This window comes from Lemur catta, chromosome 16 (assembly GCF_020740605.2).
Source record: "Lemur catta isolate mLemCat1 chromosome 16, mLemCat1.pri, whole genome shotgun sequence".
In the NCBI taxonomy this organism is placed as follows: Eukaryota; Metazoa; Chordata; class Mammalia; order Primates; family Lemuridae; genus Lemur; species Lemur catta.
Window position 1 is genome coordinate 515,833 of NC_059143.1, and position 7,351 is coordinate 523,183.

Consider the following 7,351-nt stretch of genomic DNA (forward strand, 5'->3'; position numbering starts at 1 on the left):
GAGCCATTTCCCAAAGCAGTAGAATGGGTTCCCAGAATGTGATTTCTTTCCCCACTCTGTCCCTCTCCCTCCCCAAAGGCATTTTCCTGGGTAGTTGTGCCCCAGGATCCCATAAGACACTCTCTGATTTTGACTTTCATTGTTCTTCTGACATGCACTGTCTGTCCATACTTTTGAGACATTTCCTTTTCTCTTGCATACAATTTGTGATATGCCCACATCTGGGGTTTCAGCAAGGGTGGTTGCTCTAGGGCAGCGTGTGTTGGCAATGCCACCAGGAGGGGCTGCATGGCGCAGAGCCGAGAGGACTGCCCGGTATCACCAGGGTCCCAGGAAGCCTGAATCCTCACCCTGCCTTTGCCAGGACCCGCTGTGCACATTTAGAGGATGAGTTTAATTTCTCTGGCTTTGAATTTTTTCATCCTCACCAGGAGCTGAAACCAACAAATCTCTACTGTCTCTTCTCTATAATTTTAAGATAATCAAAATTCTCTTCACTGTTGGTTGACCTTTACCGGCTTAGGATTTTTTATTTTAACCAAATTCAATACGAGGTTAAGAAATTCATAGTTCTCACCAAACTCCAATAAAGAAAGTTATGTCTTGAGACCACTGGGCTGGGCATGAGTCTGGAGGCCCGACCTGGGCGAGCCCATGTCCTCCTGGCCAGCGGCCCGTCAGCAGCGTCCGCGCAGAGACGAGGAAAGAAGAGGCAGCTCTGGTGCCTAAGAGCATGGCAGGCCAAGTCCCTCGCAAATAAAGGGTTTCCAGGAGGGTAGAAAACCTCTCACTTCCTGACACACAGGCAGTTCAGTGAGTGAAATCCTTGCTAATCCAAACCCTGTTAATGTGGAAAAGAAATTAAAAAAGAAAGGAGAGAAGAGAAATGAAGATGATCAAATAGTACAAAACAGAGAAAATAATGAAGCTGATTAAAGTGAGTTTGTGCCACGAGAGTTTGTTGGTTTTTATCTGTATCAAGAAAAGATTTTATTATGCCGCTGTGTGTGCATGTGATGGTCACTGCACAGAATTCTTGCCTCCCAGGGACTCACCCTGCTGCTCCTGGAAAGTCACCTAGAGACAGGAATGTGCTTCTCCTTGCAGTGGGACCTCTGCCGAGGCTTCCCAGTTTAATCAGTTTCTCTGCTGGAGCCAGAGTTATCTCTTATTGACTCAGTAACAATTAACTTTTTAACATAAGCATAGCCTTCAACCACAAATATACCACAGTTTCAACACGTGATGTGTCAGCCCTTGAGTGCTTGTTAACTAGGGACTTTTATCTTGCCAGGCCTCCCAAGAGCTTAACAATTCAGTGCATAACAAATATCAGAAAATTTATTACTGTGCATTTGGTTTTTGTGGCTGGCGAGTAAAGAATGGGTCATGGGAATGGCACGTCTCAGAGTAAGTTACCTCTGGAAACCACCATTAACAACCATTTATTTTAATACTTTCTAATCGTAAAATTAATATATTCTCATTATAAGAATATTGGAAAAACTGGAAAACTAGAAAGGAGAAAAACAATCACAGTTCCCTTATCCAATGGCAGAGACTATTATATTTCAGTATTTTCACCCCAGCATTTGCTTTTGTGCAATTATACCTCCTCCTCACTATCCGCCCCCTCGCCTACATATTGTTAGGCATTGTTACTTATTCTATGTGTGTTACCCAGATAAAGCTGGGTCGTTCTGTCCTGCTCTTTGTGACTTTGATAAATCCAACTCCAAACTTCTCTTCCTACATCCTATGGGAAGTTCAGGGGCCTCCTCAGGATTTCTGGCTTGGACTTCTCACTTCTACTGAAATGTCAGTTTCAACTTTTTGTCTTGTGAATATTTTTTAATCTTTCACACTACTTTGATCCAAGTGAGGGACTTGACGCGTCTCCGCAGTTCTCTTTGTGTGTGAACATCTGTCTCCTCATTCCTCTTTAGAGCAGGAACAATGTGGTTTTGGGAATTGACTCCAGATCCAGCCTAAGCTAGTCAGATAATTCCATTCCTCTGCTAGGAATTATTTTAGGAACTCAGGTTTAAGCCAATCAGTGTGTGGCATTTCCCTGGTGACAGTTCCTAGTTCAGGGACAAGTGCATATACTAAATGATTCCAATCAGAATGAAGAGGGGAGTTTAATTTCACAGTTAGATAAGAGACTTTCTCTCCCACTTGTCATGACTATTGTCTCAGTTGGCAGCTCCCTGCATCTGTAAGAATAAAGGTCTCCAAAGGAGGAGGACAGAGTGCGAGAATCGCAAAGCCCAAACTTCTGCATCTTCACTTCCGTGAGCCAACAAAATCCTTTCTCGCTTAAGCCCTATTGAGACAAACTTTCTGTTACTTGCTGCCAAAAGCATGTTAACTCTTATGTAATCTTTCCTTCTCTGTCCCTACGCCCAGCAATATTCACACAAGTTAGCTAGGTACTAGAAATTTTCTTGAGCTGGGGGTTTATATCTCAGAACCATAAAGCACAAAATTTGACATTGAATATTGGATCTAACACTGTTCTGTAGTCATTTCTGTCCACATTTTTGGTTATTTCCTAAGATGGAAGTCAGTTGATGATTTCAAGCGCTTTTTGCTTCAAAGCGCCCGCTGACGACGGTGTGGAGAGGAGATGCCGGGGGTGTTGCGGGGCAGGATCCGGACATGGAGAAGCTGCATGTGGAAAAGCCCTGTCGGGCCACAGTCCTGGAGACAAGACGCAGAGGGAGCGGTGAGCCTGTAGGCGCGTGTGGCTCGGAGTCCCCAGGGGCCACAAGCTCCGAGTGGCTGTCTGTCCACAGGGAAAGGAGCTGGGGGAGATGGCTTTATTTCATGTTGCGGCCTTACTATATTCCAGATACCACGGGAAGCTTGGGGACAAAGATTGCAGATTTCCTATCGCCCCTGCTCTGGAGAGGTTCATGGCTGAGGTGAGCAGCAGGCACCTGGCAGAGCAAGGGCGGAGCTGAGCCGTCAGCTGTGTGATCTCCGGGTCACCCAGGACCCCGGTCAGTCACAACCAGGGGTCAGCAGCTGCCCCGTGTGTTAAAACCCCTTCGGCCCTGGTGTCACGTGGGATTTTTCTGAGTCCTGTTTGCTCTGATTAAGATCCACGTTTATCCTGTGTTAAAATCATTCCGAGATGAGTCAGAGCCACCCCCGACACCCCACCCCTGCTTCTTTGCAGTAGGTCCAGGTAGACATCCGCTGTGTTGTCACTTTCCTGCTTAACGCCCTTCAGTGACGCCCTTCCTCTCTGGGGTAAAGTCCTACCCAGACAGGTGCAAGGCCATTGTGACCTCTCCTCCTTCTCATCCCCCTTCCCATCCTTCACCTCAGTGCCCACTGTGGATGCTCAAGTCCCACCGGGTCCCCCTGAGCCCCCACTGTCTTGACCACAGATGAGCCAGACCCACTGAAGAGGTCAGTTTTCCCTGTATTGGGTGGAGGGAGGAAGGAGGGGGGAAAGCACCGAGCCAGAAGCTGGATGCCGGGCTGCCGTCTCCTCTTCCTCTTCCTCTTCCTCTGCCTGTCCCAGTGAGCCAGGAGCCTTCCCCGCAGACACTTGGGGTCTGCCACAGATTTCTCTAGGACTCTGAACTGCCATGCTTTAGGTTCTCCACTTGTCACATGAGAAGATGCCCCTTTAAGTCTCTCTCACTCGCCGCTTCCCTTTCCTTTTGTTTTTTGAGACAGAGTCTCACTCTGCTGCCTGGGCTAGAGTGAGTGCCATGGCATCAGCCTCGCTCACAGCAACCTCCAACTCCTGGGCTCAAGGGATCCTACTGCCTCAGCCTCTCCAGTAGCTGGGACTACAGGCATGTGCCACCATGCCTGGCTAATTTTTTCTATATATTTTTAGTTGTTCAGCTAATTTATTTCTATTTTTAGTAGAGACGGGGTCTGGCTCTTGCTGAGGCTGGTCTCGAACTCCTGAGCTCAAATGATGCGCCTGCCTCGGCCTCCCAAGTGCTAGGATTACAGGCGTGAGCCACCGCGCCCGGCCTTTCCCTTTCCTTCCGGTGCCGTTTCATTGTCTATAACTAAACCAGCGAGACCTCTGGGCCTGGCACTGTAATTCTGAATTTCACTGTTAATACACATAGGTTGTGTCTGCCAATGGGATAAAGCGATCTTAAAGCCCAATTAAACCTGAGATTTTGCTTTCAAGCTGGTTTTAAAGAAGGCGTTTATGCACGGATGTCTGTGTGTGCTGGGTACTGTGCACGCGGAGGAGGCACAGACGTGGCTGCGAAGTGGGGTTCACCCCCCCAGGCATTCACAGGCTTTCTGGGGAGAGAGACAGTAGCTAACGGATTTAACGATGGCAATCCGATGATGATCAATGACTATCAATGATGAGCAAATGACTTAACGATGACAATCCATGTGACAAATGCCATAGCAACATATAAGAACATGCTAGGCCAGCAAAGAGGAAGGAGGGCCATGGGATAGGACTGCACAGATGAGGCAATGTTTGCACCCGGCCTTAGAGGATGAGGAATTTCAGCAGGGCAAGAAGGCAGAGAAGGACTTCCAGGAAGAAGAAAGAGCATCCCTTCATTCATTGCACAAATATCTATGGTAAAAAGGGAGCAAAAACAGATGGGAACTTGGTTCTATGTAGTGTAGGAGTTTAGAGTGTTGTGGAGCCTGAATAAAAGCAAGAAAACTTGGCAGGTGTGTGATTTGGAAAAAACTCCTTATTATGGAAAATTTGAAACATATACAAAATAGGGAAGAGTAAGATAAGGCCCCATGATAAATGTGGATCATGATTCTTGTGGCTTCTGTGCACTTGCCAGCTACAACCAGCCTCAGCTGTTTATTTTGAAGCAAATCTCTGGCATCGTAATTTCACCCTTAATATTTCACTAACAGGATGGTTCAAGTTGTGGAAATGTAAGTTAGTACAGTGGGCCCAGGAGACAGGATGGGTTGGGTCAGAGAGGATGAAGAAAAGTACAACCAAGACTGCAACCTGCTCCCCAATATCCATGCCACAACTCCCGCATCACTCAGGTGGCAATATACCCAGCCTGCCTCCTACCTAGTTGTAGACATGTGACTAAGTTCTGGCCAACCCCATATAAGTGAAAGTTGTTGAGAAGGACTTCTAGGAAGCCTTCTTCAAAGGGGAGCAGCAATTTAGAGAAGACTCCCATCGGAGTCTCCCTCTTATATTTTATTTTTGCAAAGGTGGGTTTGATGGCAGGAGCCCCAGCAGCCACCTTGGACCTTGCAGGAATGCGGAAGATGGAAGTTAAGTGCTGAGGATGATGGGAAAGAAAGTAGCTGATGAGTTCATGAAACCACTGTACCAGCTTTGGGTTCCCTTGTCCAGAATTCTGCACGGCAGAATATATCACTGTGTGTTAAAGTCACTAGTACTTTTAGCTTTCTATTATGCATAGCTAACCTAACAAAAGATAACATGAGCCTTTTCTAGACAAGGATGTCTCCTGAATTGGACAGTTTCTAAGAAGTGGACAGAAGACTCCCACAGTTTCTAGCCAATTGACAAGTAGGAAATGAACTAGTCAGTTAATAACTCTGCTTGTCAGTTATTCCTAACTGGACTAGGATCAGGTATCACCATTTAACTGGTGGCAGTTCCCTTGCTGGTGGCAGCTGAGCTGGAATCCTATCCTAGAATAGTTCAAGTTTTTTTTTCTTTTTTCTCTCCAGCTCCTTCTATTCATCAAATTTCACATTGTCACTTACTAATTCATTCAAAGGAAACCAGCTGCTGCCTCACTAGAAACTAAGAAAACATGGCATGATTGTGCCCACGGATTCTGGAGTGGTTTGCTGATCGGTAGACAAGGTAAGTCTGAGCCAGATGTGGTTCCTCAAATCACAAAGTTACTGGCTGACCTGTGAGAGCTCCCGGCCCCAGCTGTACATGCCAGCTGGAGGGGGAGACAGCTTGATTTGTGCCAAGGTTTCTCTCACGTAGGTGACGAGGTGGTGCCAGGGCTCAGCCGGACCATAGAGAGAGCTGCAGGTGGGGTTCAGGTCTCGCCAAAGTGCTCTCTTTCCACTTAGAGCTCCCCAGATGGCTGGTTCTGTTTCAACTTCAGCCTTCGGTGGTGGGTAATTCTATGCGTCAACTTCGCTGGGCCACGGTACCCGAATATTTGGTCAAACACCCACCTAGGTGTTGCTTGTGAGGGTACTGATGAGATGACATTAATATTTACATCAGGAGACTGTGAGAAAAGCAGACACCCTCCTGGTGTGTGTAGGCCTCAGCCAATCAGTTGAAGGTCTTAGGAGCAAAGACTGAGGTCCTCCACAGACGCAGGAATTCTGCCTCCAGAATGCCTTTGGGCATAAGACTGCAACGTCAACCGCTGCTGGAATCTCTAGCCTGCCCTGCCCTGCAGATCCAAACTGACCAGCCCCACAAGCGGGAGCCAATTTTTTAAAATAAGGCTCTGTATGTTCATGTATACCCTGTTGGTTTCATATCTCTGGAAAACTCTAATACATCTCTGCATAAGAAAGGTTAGTAAAATAATATTTTATTGATCCCTGTGGGCTTTATTAGGAACAGCCATGAAAGGACAAGGTGGCTGTCAGTGACCACAGCCACCACACCACCTCTGCATACAGAAGCTCCTAATAAATGCTTAATATCAGTGCATAACTGTGGGAGAACAGAGCTGTTCCATGACCTTGGCTGAATCACTTCATCTATTTAAACCTCAGTTTTCTCATCTATACAATGGAGATAGTATTATCTGTTTCTCAAAGAAATATATTATTCTTGTGGAAATTGAAAGAGATAATATACATATTTTATATGTTTTGATATGGTCCTTGGCACATAGGCTTACTAGCGATAACAAAAACTATAGACTGGGTGGCTTATAAACAACATACATTTATCGCTCACAGTGCTGGAGGCTGGGAAGTCCAAGATCAAAGTGCTGGCACATTCAGTGTCTGTTCAGGCCCAGTTTCTTAGTTCATAGATGGTGTTTTCTTGCTGTGAGCTCACATGCTAGAAGGAGTGAGTGAGTTCCCCAGGGCCTCTTCTATGAGGGCACTAATCCCATTTATGAGAGCCCCACCCTCATGACCTAATCCCCTCTCAAAGGCCCCACCTCCTAATACCACCACTTGGAGGGTGAGGATTCGACATACGACTTTTGGAGGAAGGTACACATTCAGACCACAGTCCTTGGTCTTCTCCTCATCCACTTATGTGGAAAGAATGGCTTCATCCTTTTTTCTTCTTTTCTCCCAGCCCTGGGCAGTTGTCCTCCATGGAGTCAGGGCATGCCAGGAGGAGGATGGCACTGCAGAGTCCTTACTTGCTTCGGTTTACTCTGCTGGGCTGTCC

At 46.8% G+C, this 7,351-nt stretch overlaps 1 long non-coding RNA gene across 1 annotated transcript; it reads left to right on the top strand.

Annotated features, from left to right (window-relative positions):
* The first annotated feature begins 1,365 nt into the window (after positions 1–1,365).
* Positions 1,366–2,878, top strand: LOC123621792. The gene is made up of 3 exons (XR_006729261.1): positions 1,366–1,410; positions 2,560–2,728; positions 2,855–2,878. It is a non-coding gene; the product is annotated as an uncharacterized LOC123621792 (long non-coding RNA).
* The last annotated feature ends 4,473 nt before the right edge of the window (positions 2,879–7,351 follow it).